We start from the raw sequence: 16,139 nt of genomic DNA, 5'->3' as shown, positions 1-16,139 counted from the left end.
TGAGAGCCAAAGTCTTGGTATCAGTAAAGTCCAACACATTATGGATCAATTCCTTTATTAGTTTTGAAGAAGAAACACTATACCCGGCTACAACCAAAGACCGGTGGGGAAATGATGGAAGAATATCAACCACTATAAAAATAAAACACTAACCCCCTTTGCCCTTACACTCTCCCCTCACTCTTGGGCCAAAAACAAAGATTTATGAATTACAGTGAAACAGTGGCAGAACCTTGTTTACCTACATAGTACCATTTTAAATTTTAGAGATATTCTTCAGTATTCCCAGGACAGGTCTACCTGTACCACTTTCCTATGACCAAAGAAGCTGATTTATGCAGCAATGTGCAGAAACCTCAGGTATTTGGGGCATGTCAGCTCTTTAAATTCATCAGTGAGAAAGATAATGAAAGGGGATAAAGACATTGTCAATTTCTCCATTCCAAGAAGATCCCAAATTCCATACAGCAAACCCTTGGGTACCTGAATTGTGTCAGTTCCCCTGAAGAAGGTAATTATTTGGTTAGCAACACACAGGGACACTGCTATGTGTCTAGCTTTAAGTTAATTTATGGGAATGGTTGCCTACTGGGAATTCTTAGCAGGACATATACAGGGACATTATCCAAATATCATGTAAGTTTGTGGGAAGTTTCAGAAAAGCTCGAGCAGAGTGTTTGTGTTCTAATACCCCATTAAACAGCCCTCTGTTTCCTCTGGAGACCATTTATGTAGACAGGCCTGGATGAAGTTCAAATATGTAGCTACTTTTATCATAGATCCCAGCCAACAGCACTTCTATCTGTGCGCCGTGATCACTGGAAAATCTCCTACCACTCTTTGTTTTGAAGAAGTTTTGGCATTTTTTCCCCCATGTTTTTCTGAGCAGCTGTTTTCTCTTTCAAGGATGATTCAGTCAACAACCTATATTCCTCCAAAAGTAATTGTCTGTCATTGCTTTTCAAGATGCAGCTAAGAGTCTGCTGACTTAGGCTTTCATTGTTTTTTGGTAATTCAGTCTTGTGGTATGTGGTACAATTGCTACAATTCCGGAAGTCTGAACTTCTTCTTCAATAGTTTGAATGGATTCAGTCCATTTGGCACGAATAATTTGCCCACTCTTTACAAACCTTTTTCTTGTCATCTTAAAAATCATCTGTGAGGGCTGGAGTGAAATCTTTGTTAGACATAATAGGAGCAAGACACTGTGAAATATTGGTGAGGTTACTGTTCTATGCTAACCTATCCCATTCAGCCAGGGTGAATTTAGTTATTAGGGAGGAGTATGGCCCCTGTTAGAAAAGGGTCTTTGGTACTAAATATGACCTGGCTACTCCTTTCAGATCACTAGTTACCACTCAAACAGTATATGAGGGTAGCCCTAATGTTAGCCTATGCAAGAGCAGGCCTCACAGCAATGTAAAACGAATTTAGGAGTTTTACACTACCAGGACATTAGAACACACATGTTCTTGTCCTGCCTTTTACCTACATAGCACCCTGCCCTATGGGCTACCTGGGCCCTACCTTAGAGGTGACTTATGTGTAGAAAAAGGGGAGTTTAAGGCTTGGCAAGTACTTTTAAATGCCAAGTCAAGTGGCAGTGAAACTGCACAAACAGGCACTGCAGAGGCAGGACTGAGACATGGTTAGGAGGCTACTTATGTGGGTGGCACAATCAGTGCTGCAGCCCACTAGTAGCATTTAATTTACAAGCCCTGGGCACATGTAGTGCACCTGAATAGTGACTTACAAGTAAATTAAACAAGCCAATTGGGTATGAACCAATGTCACCATGTTTTAAGGAGAGAGCATATGCACTTTAGCACTGTTTAGCAGTGGTAAAGTGTGCAGAGTCGTAAAGTCAGCAAAAATGAGGTCAGAAAAGAGGAGGAAGATAAAAGGTTTGGGGGTGACCCTGCAGAAAGGCCATTTCCAAAAGCCCCCAAACCCTATATCTTTGTATTGCCAACGAAAATCCCAGATGTGTATTCCTGCCAGTATCTGGTCTATGAAGCACAAGTGTCTCTCTGGAACCCAGCGTTGTTATTGACTTAAAGATCAATATGCATGTTTAAAAAAGTTTCTAGAAGTTAAATTTGCAAATTGTGAGCATTCCTGCCTTTTGATCTAAGTTGTAGTGCAATAGTAGCAATGCTCCTCACTCTTGATACAGACTTGCTGGGTCAATTCAATTAATTTCTCTGTGGCAGTTGCTGATGGTTCACACGAAGAACCTCTATCAGTACCTGCAGCCTCACTCTGTCATTTTGCTAACTTTTTCTTAGTTCAGGAGCGAAAGTTACACTGTTGCTTGCAAATTGTAGCAGTGGCAGAATGAATGACACCAGCAACCTTGAATATCAATTCACCAAAAGGCCAGAGGTAGCGGAAGTGACATCACAGGACCTTTGACCTTCACTTTCACTGACACACACACACACGCACTCACACGTTTACACAGAAACACATCCACACACATACTATCTCTCTTTCATGTAAACACATAGGGGCATATTTATAATCCGTTTGCGCCGAATTTGCGTCGTTTTTTTCGATGCAAATTCAACGCAAAACTAACTCCATATTTATACTTTGGCGTTAGACGCGTCTAGCGCCAAAGTTCATGGAGTTAGCGTCATTTTTTTCCGTGAACACCTTCCTTGCGTTAATGATATGCAAGGTAGGCGTTCCCGTCTTAAAAAATGACTCCGATGCTATTGCGTCGGATTTATACTCCCGGGCAAAAATGACGCCCGGGAGTGGGCAGGACTAAAAAACCTGCATTTGCGCCGGATTTTAGCGCCTGGGTCAGGGCAGGTGTTAAGGGACCTGTGGGCTCAGAATGAGCCAAGAGGTGCCCTCCCAAGCCCCCAGGGACACCCCCTGCCACCCTTGCCCACCCCAGGAGGACACTCAAGGCTGGAGGGACCCATCCCAGGGAAGAAAAGGTAAGTTGTGGTAAGTTTAAAAAAAAAAAAAATTTGTGGCATAGGGGGGCCTGATTTGTGCCCCCCTACATGCCACTATGCCCAATGACCATGCCCAGGGGACAGAAGTCCCCTGGGCATGGCCATTGGGCAAGGGGGCATGACTCCTGTCTTTGCTAAGACAGGAGTCATGTTAATGGCGTCTGGGCGCCCAAAAAAAATGGCGCAAATCGGGTTAAGACGATTTTTTTGCCTCAGCCTGACTTGCCCCATTTTGGGATGCCCAAACGCCATTTTTCCCTACGCCGGCGCTGCCTGGTGTACGTGTTTTTTTTTCACGCACACCAGGCGGCGCCGGTCGACTAACGCCGGATAACGTCATTCAATAAATACGGCGCCCGCATGGCGCTTCAGAATGGCGTTAGCCGGCGCTAATTTTTGGGGCGCAAAACTGCGTTAGCGTAGTTTTGCGTCAAAAAGTATAAATATGGCCCTCAATCTCACCGAAGCCCGCATACAATATATATTTTAAACCATTTTTTTGCTTACCTCGGCTGCTAAGGAAGGTGATATCCAGCTAATTGTAGTGCATTTTTTTATTACACTAATAAAATTAAACATTGTTCTCTGTTAGTGTAATAAAAAATAGACATCGGACAGGGTTCTATTCTCTTTGTTTTCTTTATTTTTTCAAATTCACTAATAGTGATTAATGTTTCATTATTCACTATTAGTGTAATAACAATTGAGAGAAAACAGAGTGGAAGCCTAACTGACAGAGGAGCAGCCACTGTATTCCTGTTACTGATTGTGACACCTCTGAGGTCAAGGGTTGCGAAGACACTGCTGGGGTCGCAAGGGGCAAGCCAGGGGTCATAGCAGGGACCCCTAATTGACATCCATGCCAACAACATTTTTTTTATGTATATTCAGCCAAATATTTATGTTTACTGGCCTCAGGAATAATCCAAGAATTTTTCCCAAATAAATCAGAATTATGTGAAACACACTCTTCAACAAAAATGTAAACTTCCTTTCTGAATACTGTGTGTTTGCTTTCTAGCCTGCAAGGAACAGCAGATCACCATATCTGTGCTCGTATTTCCAAAGTGGGATTCATTTTTAAAGCATTCCATATTCCTTAACTCCCTGGGTGCCCTGGACTAGCTGGTCTCGCTCTCGGCCACGGCTGCCGTGTGCCAAGGACGAGACCATCTCATGCATCTGGAACATGCAGGGAGCACTAGCGCTCCCCCCATGAGCCTCCCACCCCCCAGGGCAGGGATGGAAGGTGAATCGCTTCTCCTTCCACCTTCGACCCCCTAGTGAGGTCTGATGACATCAGAGTGCAAATTGCACGCTGACCTCATCAGAGCTCACCTCCAATCGCGCTGGAAGCATCCGGAAAAGAAATGCAAAAGCATTTCTATTCCGATCGGGAGATGGGGTGGGAGATGCATCAAAGGAAAGGAAAGACTTTTCCTTTCCTTTGATGTCTTTCTCAGCATTTCTGCTGCCTGATCGCAACAGAGAATAGCATAACAAGTGTTATTGCCCCTTGTCTTTTCCTACATTTCTTCCTTCCAAATGTTAAACAGTGTGTAAAAAAGACGTCTATTTGAGAAATGCCCTGAAATTCACATGCTAGTATGGGAACCCTGGAATTCAGAGATGTGCAAAGAACCACTGCTTCTCAACACCTTATCTTGTACCCATTTTAGAAATACAAAAGTTTCCTTGATACCTATTTTTCACTCTTTATATTTCACCAAATGAATTGCTGTATACCAGGTATACAAGGAAAACCCATTGCAAGGTGCAGCTCCTTTATTGGCTCTTGGAACCTAGGGTTCTTGATGAACCTACAAACCCAATAAATCCCTGCAACCAGAAGTGTCCAGCAGACGTAACCGTATATTTCTTTTGAAAATCTGTTATATCAGGAATAGGTTACAGAATAAAATGTGTGAAAAATTGCTTTTTTCACGTCAATTTCAATATGTTTTTAATTCAGCTGTTATTTTCTGTAGGAAAATCTTGTAGGATCTACACAAATGACCCCTTGGTAAAATCAGCATTTTGTCTACTTTACAGAAACGTGTAGCTTTAAACGATGCAGCATTAGTTTGACACCTATTTCTGTCACTAACTGGAAGGAGGCTAAAAGCACAAAAAATAGCAAAATTGTGTTGAAAAATGTGGTTTTCTGATTCAAGTCTGCCTGTCCCTGAAAGTTGGGAAGATGGTGAGTTTAGCACCTCAAATGCTTTGTTTTCAGTGTAAAAAACACAAGCCTTCTTCTGCAACCCTTTTTTCCATTTAAAAATAAAATAAAAAATGTTGTATTTTGACTAATTTCTTGGTCTCCGCCAGGGGAACCCACAAACTCTGGGTACCTCTAGAATCCCTAAAATGTTGGAAAAAAGGACGTACATTTGGCGTAGGTAGCTTATGTGGACTGTTAAACTTTTCATCCTTGGCGTGGTCTCCCTTAACTTTTTGCCTCTGTTCCCCAGGTTGTTGATGTCTGCTGGACTCTGATTTTGCTGTTTTTGTTACTCTGGGGACTTTACCACTGCTAATCAGTGCTAAAGTGCAAGTGCTCCTTTACAAAATGTGTATGTAATTGGCTTATCCATGACTGGCATATTTGAGTAAGTACCTAGTACAGTGCACTAGAGGTGCCCAGGTCCTGTAAATCAAACGCTACTAGTGGGCCTGCAGCACTGGTTGTGCCACCTACATAAGTAGCTCTGTAATCATGTCTCAGACCCACCACTACAGTGTCTGTGTGTGCAGTTTTAACTGTAAATTTGACTTGGCAAGTGTACCCACTTGTCAGGCCTAAACCTTCCCTTTTCTTACATGTAAGACACCCCTAAGGTAGGCCCAAGGTAGCCCCAAGGGCAGGGTGCAGTGTATGGTTAAGGTAGGACATATAGTAATGTGTTTTATATGTCCTGACAGTGAAATATTGCTAAATTCGTTTTTTCACTGTTGCAAGGCCTGTCCCTCTCATAGGTTAACATGGGGCTGCCTTTAAATCTGATTAAAGTGTAGATTCCCTTTGGGGGTAGGTGGACATGTGGAGTTTGGGGTCTCTGAGCTCACAATTTCAAAATACATCTTTTAGTAATGTTGATTTTAAGATTGTGTGTTTGAAAATGCCACTTTTAGAAAGTGAGCATCTTCTTGCTAATACTATTTTTGTGACTCTGCCTGTTTGTGTATTCCCTGTCAGGGTCAGTTTGACAATTGGGCTGGTTGCACCTTACACTAGACAGTGACACAACGGGAGCTGGGGTGTAGCCTGCACATCCTGATGAGCCATCTGTGCTAGGAGGGAGGGAGGAGTGGTCACACACACCTGAAAGGGCTGTTCCTGCCCTCACACAATGCAGTCTCCGACCCCCTGGTGAGTGTCTGGGGCCTGGCCTGGGAAAGGCAGGATTTCACATTCAAAAGAGACTTTACTTTGAAGTAGGCCTACTTCAAAGGAGAAATTGGGTATAAGAAGGGCACCCAAACCACAGACTTTAGAAACACTTCTGGAAACAAGAGGAATCTCTGCCTGGAGAAGAGCTGATAGCTGAGGAAGAAGAGCTGCCCTGCCTGTGACTGTGCTTTGTGGAGCTATCCTGCAGTTGCTGCTTCTTCCAGAGTAAGAGGGCAAAGACTGGACTTTGTGTGCCTTCAGTCTTGAGAAGAAATCTCCAAGGGCTTCATTTAGAGCTTGCCTCCTGTTGTTTGAAATCTCAGGGACAGCAAAGACTTCTCTCTGCCAGCACCTGGAGTCTCTGGAGAGACCCTTACTCTGTCCTGTGGTGCCCATCCAGTTCCTGGAAGGAAGAAGCTGGCAGCCTAAGAGGAAGAAATCCAAGCACAGGATGCTGTGCGGGAAAAAGATCAACGCTCGCCTACAACGCGACCGAAGAAATGACGCACAGAGCTGGAGAAAGGCCGCACAGCATCGCAGACGGAGGCTGGGATATCGCTAACCGCGCCGCGTGGTTTTCGGATCATCGTGCGTCTGAATTTCTGACTCAAACCATCGCTGGGCGTGTAAAAACAACTCAAGGCCTGCCCGGACCCGTGTGCGGACAAAATCAACGCATTGCTCTCCTGCGGAGAGAAGAACCAACGCACGCCAACTCGACAAAGCGGGGAAATTATGCAAGGTCTCGCTCGTGAGTGATATCGACGCATCGCAAGCCCTTTTTGAAGCACACCCGCCCGTGGCATTTTTTTTTTACGCACAACAGGTACATTTTCACGCTAGCAGTGCTAGCATTGTGTTTGAAACTACATGAAGGCTCTTTTTAGTTTTTAAGTGATAACTTGACTGTATTGTGTTTTTTTGTTGTTTTGGTCTTGTTTTGTTAAGATAAATATTTCCTATTTTTCTAAACCTGTGTCGTGTCATTTTGTAGTGATTTCAATAAGTTACTGTGTGTGGTGGTACAAATACTTTACACCTAGCTCTCTGAAGTTAAGCCTACTGCTCTGCCAAGCTACCAAGGGGGCAAGCAGGGGTTAGCTGAGGGTGATTCTCTTTTACCCTGACTAGAGTGAGGGCCCTTTCGTGAACAGGGGGTAACCTGATTGTCAACCAAATACTCAATTTCTTACATGGACAAAAAGTTATGAGGGCCTAAGCACGAACTGCCCCAAATAGCCAAAAAAAGGCCTGGCACCTGAGGGGGAAAAGGCCTGGCAGCAAAGAAGTTAGGTATTTATTGGAGAAGCAGACAGTGGTCCCCTGCACTCCCCTGAAGGTCACCTGAAACCATTAATAAATTAACATTTTCCTGTTTGTGAATATTACACCCTTCTTTGAGATGTTGGTAACTGATCTATCCACTGTGACTACAATTGTGGTTGCAAGCCATTGATACATGTCCTACCAAATTGCTATTTAGAGAAACTTAAATTCTTGCAGGCTCCCTCCTAATAGCAGTTTGTAATGAGTTGCTAAATCAATTTTTGCCAGTCCAAAAAACTTTCCATCTCTCGAAATTTGTTAATACATAGTTAAAAGCCACTTTGCCATGATAAAACCTGAGATTTTCCGAATCATAGTGTCTGTATTCACAAAAAGGCTGGCCCTGGACATTTTGCACATCTACTCGAAACGTATTAGGAGCATTTAAAAAACGTAGCTTCACAAACTAGGAAGCAGTAATGAAACTCACATTTTGTCGATGTAAAATTGAATGTACACATTCATAATTGTCATGTCTGTTCTTTATTAAAAAGGAAGCTGCATCTCTTAACAATGCCAGTTTTTTTTCTTTTTCTGTGACTATCTTCCTCTTGTCCTGTGCAATATTTAACTTTTTTGACTGTACACTACTGCTTTTCAATGATCAATGATTCCCTTTTCTGGCCTGCTCTTCGAAGCTGTCATTGCAAACTAATGTTGTTTCTTACGTGAAATTGTTAAGTCAAAGTGAAAAAAAGGCTTTTTCTCATATTTGCTCACCCTAGTGGTAGTGCCTTGAAAATAACTCATTAACATTGCTGCTTCTAACATATTCATTTAACCCCTTCGCTGCCAGACCTTTTCCCCCTCCTGTGCCAGGCCTTTTTTTGCCTATTTGGGGCAGTTCGCGCTTAGGCCCTCATAACTTTTTGTCCACATAAGCTAACCAAGCCAAATTTGCGTCCTTTTTTTCCAACATCCTAGGGATTCTAGAGGTACCCAGACTTTGTGGGTTCCCTTGAAGGAGGCCAAGAAATTGGCCAAAATACAGTGAAAATTTCGTTTTTTTTTAAAAAAATGGAAAAAGTGGCTGCAGAAGAAGGCTTGTGGATTTCCCCCTGAAAATGGCATCAACAAAGGGTTTGTAGTGCTACACTCAGCAGCTTCCTAGCTTTCAGGAACAGGCAGACTTGAATCAGAAAACCCAATTTTTCAACACAATTTTGGCATTTTACTGGGGCATACCCCATTTTTGCAATTTTTTGTGCTTTCAGCCTCCTTCCAGTCAGTGACAGGAATGGGCATGAAACCAATGCTGGATCCCAGAAACCTAACCATTTCTGAAAAGTAGACAAAATTCTGAATTCAGCAAGGGGTCATTTGTGTAGATCCTACAAGGGTTTCCTACAGAAAATAACAGCTGAAAAAGAAAAATATTGAAATTGAGGTGAAAAAAACATCAATTATTCTCTACGTTTTACTCTGTAACTTTTCCCTGCAATGTCAGATTATGGAAATCAATATACCGTTACGTCTGCTGGACTCTTCTGGTTGCGGGGATATATAGGGCTTGTAGGTTCATCAAGAACCCGAGGAACCCAGAGCCAATAAATGAGCTGCACCCTGCAGTGCGTTTTCATTCTATACCGGGTATACAGCAATTCATTTGCTGAAATATAAAGAGTAAAAAATTGCTATCAAGAAAACCTTTGCATTTCCAAAAAGGGCACAAGATAAGGTGCTGAGGAGCATTGGTTATTTGCACATCTCTGAATTCCGGGGTGACCATACAAGCATGTGAATTATAGGGAATTTCTCAAATAGATGTCTTTTTTACACACTCTCCTATATTTGGAAGGAAAACATGTAGAGAAAGACAAGGGGCAATAGCACTTGTTTTGCAAATCTATGTTCCCCCAAGTCTCCCGATAAAAATGATACCTCACTTGTGTGGGTAGGCCTAGCGCCGGTGACAGGAAACACCCCAAAGCGCAACGTGGACACATCCTAAATTTTGGAAAAAAACGGAGGTGTTTTTTGCGAAGTGCCTACCTGTAGATTTTGGCCTCTAGCTCAGCCGGCACCTAGGGAAACCTACCAAACCTGTGCATTTCTGAAAACTAGAGACCTAGGGGAATCCAAGGAGGGGTGACTTGCGGGGCTCGGACCAGGTTCTTTTATCCAGAATCCTTTGCAAACCTCAAAATTTGGCTAAAAAAACACATGTTCCTCACATTTCTGTGGCAGAAAGTTCTGGAATCTGAGAGGAGCTACAAATTTCCTTCCACCCAGCGTTCCCCCAAGCCTCCCGATAAAAATGATACCTCACTTGCGTGGGTAGGCCTAGCGCCGGCGACAGGAAACACCCCAAAGCGCAACGTGGACACATCCTAAATTTTGGAAAAAAACAGAGGTGTTTTTTGCGAAGTGCCTACCTGTAGATTTTGGCCTCTAGCTCAGCCGACACCTAGGGAAACCTACCAAACCTGTGCATTTCTGAAAACTAGAGACCTAGGGGAATCCAAGGAGGGGTGACTTGCGGGGCTCGGACCAGGTTCTGTTACCCAGAATCCTTTGCAAACCTCAAAATTTGGCTAAACAAACACATGTTCCTCACATTTCTGTGGCAGAAAGTTCTGGAATCTGAGAGGAGCTACAAATTTCCTTCCACCCAGCGTTCCCCCAAGTCTCCCGATAAAAATGATACCTCACTTGCGTGGGTAGGCCTAGCGCCGGCGACAGGAAACACCCCAAAGCGCAACGTGGACAGATCCTAAATTTTGGAAAAAAACAGAGGTGTTTTTTGCGAAGTGCCTACCTGTAGATTTTGGCCTCTAGCTCAGCCGGCACCTAGGGAAACCTACCAAACCTGTGCATTTCTGAAAACTAGAGACCTAGGGGAATCCAAGAAGGGGTGACTTGCGGGGCTCGGTCCAGGTTCTGTTACCCAGAATCCTTTGCAAACCTCAAAATGTGGCTAAAAAAACACATGTTCCTCACATTTTTGTGGCAGAAAGTTCTGGAATCTGAGAGGAGCTACAAATTTCCTTCCAACCAGCGTTCCCCCAAGTCTCCCGATAAAAATGATACCTCACTTGCGTGGGTAGGCCTAGCGCTGGCGACAGGAAACACCCCAAAGCGCAACGTGGACACATCCTAAATTTTGGAAAAAAACGGAGGTGTTTTTTGCGAAGTGCCTACCTGTAGATTTTGGCCTCTAGCTCAGCCGGCACCTAGGGAAACCTACCAAACCTGTGCATTTCTGAAAACTAGAGACCTAGGGGAATCCAAGGAGGGGTGACTTGCGGGGCTCGGACCAGGTTCTGATACCCAGAATCCTTTGCAAACCTCAAAATTTGGCTAAAAAAACACATGTCCCTCACATTTCTGTGGCAGAAAGTTCTGGAATCTGAGAGGAGCTACAAATTTCCTTCCACCCAGCGTTCCCCCAAGTATCCCGATAAAAATGATACCTCACTTGCGTGGGTAGGCCTAGCGCCGGCGACAGGAAATACCCCAAAGCGCAACGTGGACACATCCTAAATTTTGGAAAAAAACAGAGGTGTTTTTTGCGAAGTGCCTACCTGTAGATTTTGGCCTCTAGCTCAGCCGGCACCTAGGGAAACCTACCAAACCTGTGCATTTCTGAAAACTAGAGACCTAGGGGAATCCAAGGAGGGGTGACTTGCGGGGCTCGGACCAGGTTCTGTTACCCAGAATCCTTTGCAAACCTCAAAATTTGGCTAAAAAAACACATGTTCCTCACATTTTTGTGGCAGAAAGTTCTGGAATCTGAGAGGAGCTACAAATTTCCTTCCACCCAGCGTTCCCCCATGTCTCCCGATAAAAATGATACCTCACTTGCGTGGGTAGGCCTAGCGCCGGCGACAGGAAACACCCCAAAGCGCAACGTGGACACATCCTAAATTTTGGAAAAAAACAGAGGTGTTTTTTGCGAAGTGCCTACCTGTAGATTGTGGCCTCTAGCTCAGCCGGCACCTAGGGAAATCTACCAAACCTGTGCATTTCTGAAAACTAGAGACCTAGGAAAATCCAAGGAGGGGTGACTTGCGGGGCTCGGACCAGGTTCTGTTACCGAGAATCCTTTGCAAACCTCAAAATTTGGCTAAAAAAACACATGTTCCTCACATTTCTGTGGCAGAAAGTTCTGGAATCTGAGAGGAGCTACAAATTTCCTTCCACCCAGCGTTCCCCCAAGTCTCCCGATAAAAATGATACCTCACTTGCGTGGGTAGGCCTAGCGCCGGGGACAGGAAACACCCCAAAGCGCAACGTGGACACATCCTAAATTTTGGAAAAAAACAGAGGTGTTTTTTGCGAAGTGCCTACCTGTAGATTTTGGCCTCTAGCTCAGCCGGCACCTAGGGAAACCTACAAATCTGTGCATTTCTGAAAACTAGAGACCTAGGGGAATCCAAGGAGGGGTGACTTGCGGTGCTCGGACCAGGTTCTGTTACCCAGAATCCTTTGCAAACCTCAAAATTTGGCTAAAAAAACACATGTTCCTCACATTTCTGTGGCAGAAAGTTCTGGAATCTGAGAGGAGCTACAAATTTCCTTCCACCCAGCGTTCCCCCAAGTCTCCCGATAAAAATGATACCTCACTTGCGTGGGTAGGCCTAGCGCCGGCGACAGGAAACACCCCAAAGCGCAACGTGGACACATCCTACATTTTTGAAAAAAACAGAGGTATTTTTTGCGAAGTGCCTACCTGTAGATTTTGGCCTGTAGCTCAGCCGGCACCTAGGGAAACCTACCAAACCTGTGCATTTCTGAAAACTAGAGACCTAGAGGAATCCAAGGAGGGGTGACTTGCGGGGCTCGGACCAGGTTCTGTTACCCAGAATCCTTTGCAAACCTCAAAATTTGGCTAAAAAAACACATGTTCCTCACATTTCTGTGGCAGAAAGTTCTGGAATCTGAGAGGAGCTACACATTTCCTTCCACCCAGCGTTCCCCCAAGTCTCCCGATAAAAATGATACCTCACTTGCGTGGGTAGGCCTAGCGCCGGTGACAGGAAACACCCCAAAGCGCAACGTGGACACATCCTAAATTTTTGAAAAAAACAGAGGTGTTTTTTGCGAAGTGCCTACCTGTAGATTTTGGCCTGTAGCTCAGCCGGCACCTAGGGAAACCTACCAAACCTGTGCATTTCTGAAAGCTAGAGACTTAGGGGAATCCAAGGAGGGGTGACTTGCGGGGCTCGGACCAGGTTCTGTTACCCAGAATCCTTTGCAAACCTCAAAATTTGGCTAAAAAAACACATGTCCCTCACATTTCTGTGGCAGAAAGTTCTGGAATCTGAGAGGAGCTACAAATTTCCTTCCACCCAGCGTTCCCCCAAGTCTCCCGATAAAAATGATACCTCACTTGCGTGGGTAGGCCTAGCGCCGGCGACAGGAAACACCCCAAAGCGCAACGTGGACACATCCTAAATTTTGGAAAAAAACAGAGGTGTTTTTTGCGAAGTGCCTACCTGTAGATTTGGCCTCTAGCTCAGCCGGCACCTAGGGAAACCTACCAAACCTGTGCATTTCTGAAAACTAGAGACCTAGGGGAATCCAAGGAGGGGTGACTTGCGGGGCTCGGACCAGGTTCTGTTACCCAGAATCCTTTGCAAACCTCAACATTTGGCTAAAAAAACCCATGTTCCTCACATTTTTGTGGCAGAAAGTTCTGGAATCTGAGAGGAGCTACAAATTTCCTTCCAACCAGCGTTCCCCCAAGTCTCCCGATAAAAATGATACCTCACTTGCGTGGGTAGGCCTAGCGCTGGCGACAGGAAACACCCCAAAGCGCAACGTGGACACATCCTAAATTTTGGAAAAAAACTGAGGTGTTTTTTGCGAAGTGCCTACCTGTAGATTTTGGCCTCTAGCTCAGCCGGCACCTAGGGAAACCTACCAAACCTGTGCATTTCTGAAAACTAGAGACCTAGGGGAATCCAAGGAGGGGTGACTTGCGGGGCTCGGACCAGGTTCTGTTACCCAGAATCCTTTGCAAACCTCAAAATTTGGATAAAAAAACACATGTCCCTCACATTTCTGTGGCAGAAAGTTCTGGAATCTGAGAGGAGCTACAAATTTCTTTCCACCCAGCGTTCCCCCAAGTATCCCGATAAAAATGATACCTCACTTGCGTGGGTAGGCCTAGCGCCGGCGACAGGAAACACCCCAAAGCGCAACGTGGACACATCCTAAATTTTGGGAAAAAACAGAGGTGTTTTTTGCGAAGTGCCTACCTGTAGATTTTGGCCTCTAGCTCAGCCGGCACCTAGGAAAACCTACCAAACCTGTGCATTTCTGAAAACTAGAGAGCTAGGGGAATCCAAGGAGGGGTGACTTGCGGGGCTCGGACCAGGTTCTGTTACCCAGAATCCTTTGCAAACCTCGAAATTTGGCTAAAAAAACACATGTCCCTCACATTTCTGTGGCAGAAAGTTCTGGAATCTGAGAGGAGCTACAAATTTCCTTCCACCCAGCGTTCCCCCAAGTCTCCCGATAAAAATGATACCTCACTTGCGTGGGTAGGCCTAGCGCCGGCGACAGGAAACACCCCAAAGCGCAACGTGGACACATCCTAAATTTTTGAAAAAACAGAGGTATTTTTTGCGAAGTGCCTACCTGTACATTTTGGCCTGTAGCTCAGCCGGCACCTTAGGGAAACCTACCAAACCTGTGCATTTCTGAAAACTAGAGACCTAGAGGAATCCAAGGAGGGGTGACTTGCGGGGCTCGGACCAGGTTCTGTTACCCAGAATCCTTTGCAAACCTCAAAATTTGGCTAAAAAAACACATGTTCCTCACATTTCTGTGGCAGAAAGTTCTGGAATCTGAGAGGAGCTACACATTTCCTTCCACCCAGCGTTCACCCAAGTCTCCCGATAAAAATGATACCTCACTTGCGTGGGTAGGCCTAGCGCCGGTGACAGGAAACACCCCAAAGCGCAACGTGGACACATCCTAAATTTTTGAAAAAAACAGAGGTGTTTTTTGCGAAGTGCCTACCTGTAGATTTTGGCCTGTAGCTCAGCCGGCACCTAGGGAAACCTACCAAACCTGTGCATTTCTGAAAGCTAGAGAACTAGGGGAATCCAAGGAGGGGTGACTTGCGGGGCTCGGACCAGGTTCTGTTACCCAGAATCCTTTGCAAACCTCAAAATTTGGCTAAAAAAACACATGTCCCTCACATTTCTGTGGCAGAAAGTTCTGGAATCTGAGAGGAGCTACAAATTTCCTTCCACCCAGCGTTCCCCCAAGTCTCCCGATAAAAATGATACCTCACTTGCGTGGGTAGGCCTAGCGCCGGCGACAGGAAACACCCCAAAGCGCAACGTGGACACATCCTAAATTTTGGAAAAAAGCAGAGGTGTTTTTTGCGAAGTGCCTACCTGTAGATTTGGCCTCTAGCTCAGCCGGCACCTAGGGAAACCTACCAAACCTGTGCATTTCTGAAAACTAGAGACCTAGGGGAATCCAAGGAGGGGTGACTTGCGGGGCTCGGACCAGGTTCTGTTACCCAGAATCCTTTGCAAACCTCAAAATTTGGCTAAAAAAACCCATGTTCCTCACATTTTTGTGGCAGAAAGTTCTGGAATCTGAGAGGAGCTACAAATTTCCTTCCAACCAGCGTTCCCCCAAGTCTCCCGATAAAAATGATACCTCACTTGCGTGGGTAGGCCTAGCGCTGGCGACAGGAAACACCCCAAAGCGCAACGTGGACACATCCTAAATTTTGGAAAAAAACTGAGGTGTTTTTTGCGAAGTGCCTACCTGTAGATTTTGGCCTCTAGCTCAGCCGGCACCTAGGGAAACCTACCAAACCTGTGCATTTCTGAAAACTAGAGACCTAGGGGAATCCAAGGAGGGGTGACTTGCGGGGCTTGGACCAGGTTCTGTTACCCAGAATCCTTTGCAAACCTCAAAATTTGGATAAAAAAACACATGTCCCTCACATTTCTGTGGCAGAAAGTTCTGGAATCTGAGAGGAGCTACAAATTTCTTTCCACCCAGCGTTCCCCCAAGTATCCCGATAAAAATGATACCTCACTTGCGTGGGTAGGCCTAGCGCCGGCGACAGGAAACACCCCAAAGCGCAACGTGGACACATCCTAAATTTTGGGAAAAAAAAGAGGTGTTTTTTGCGAAGTGCCTACCTGTAGATTTTGGCCTCTAGCTCAGCCGGCACCTAGGGAAACCTAACAAACCTGTGCATTTCTGAAAACTAGAGACCGAGGGGAATCCAAGGAGGGGTGACTTGTGGGGCTCGGACCAGGTTCTGTTACCCAGAATCCTTTGCAAACCTCAAAATTTGGCTAAAAAAACACATGTTCCTCACATTTCTGTGGCAGAAAGTTCTGGAATCTGAGAGGAGCTACATATCTCCTTCCACCCAGCGTTCCCCCAAGTCTCCCGATAAAAATGATACCTCACTTGCGTGGGTAGGCCTAGCACCGGCGACAGGAAACACCCCAAAGAGCAACGTG

General features: G+C 45.2%; 1 protein-coding gene across 5 annotated transcripts in view; it reads left to right on the top strand.

The window, feature by feature from the left end:
- Nucleotides 1-16,139, top strand: part of GABRG2 (gamma-aminobutyric acid type A receptor subunit gamma2) — a 671,791-nt gene that overhangs the window by 383,500 nt on the left and 272,152 nt on the right. The gene's annotated exons all lie outside the window — the stretch shown is intronic.

The sequence above is a fragment of the Pleurodeles waltl genome, chromosome 7 (assembly GCF_031143425.1).
Source record: "Pleurodeles waltl isolate 20211129_DDA chromosome 7, aPleWal1.hap1.20221129, whole genome shotgun sequence".
Taxonomy (NCBI): Eukaryota; Metazoa; Chordata; class Amphibia; order Caudata; family Salamandridae; genus Pleurodeles; species Pleurodeles waltl.
This window is presented reverse-complemented; position numbering and strand designations above follow the sequence as displayed.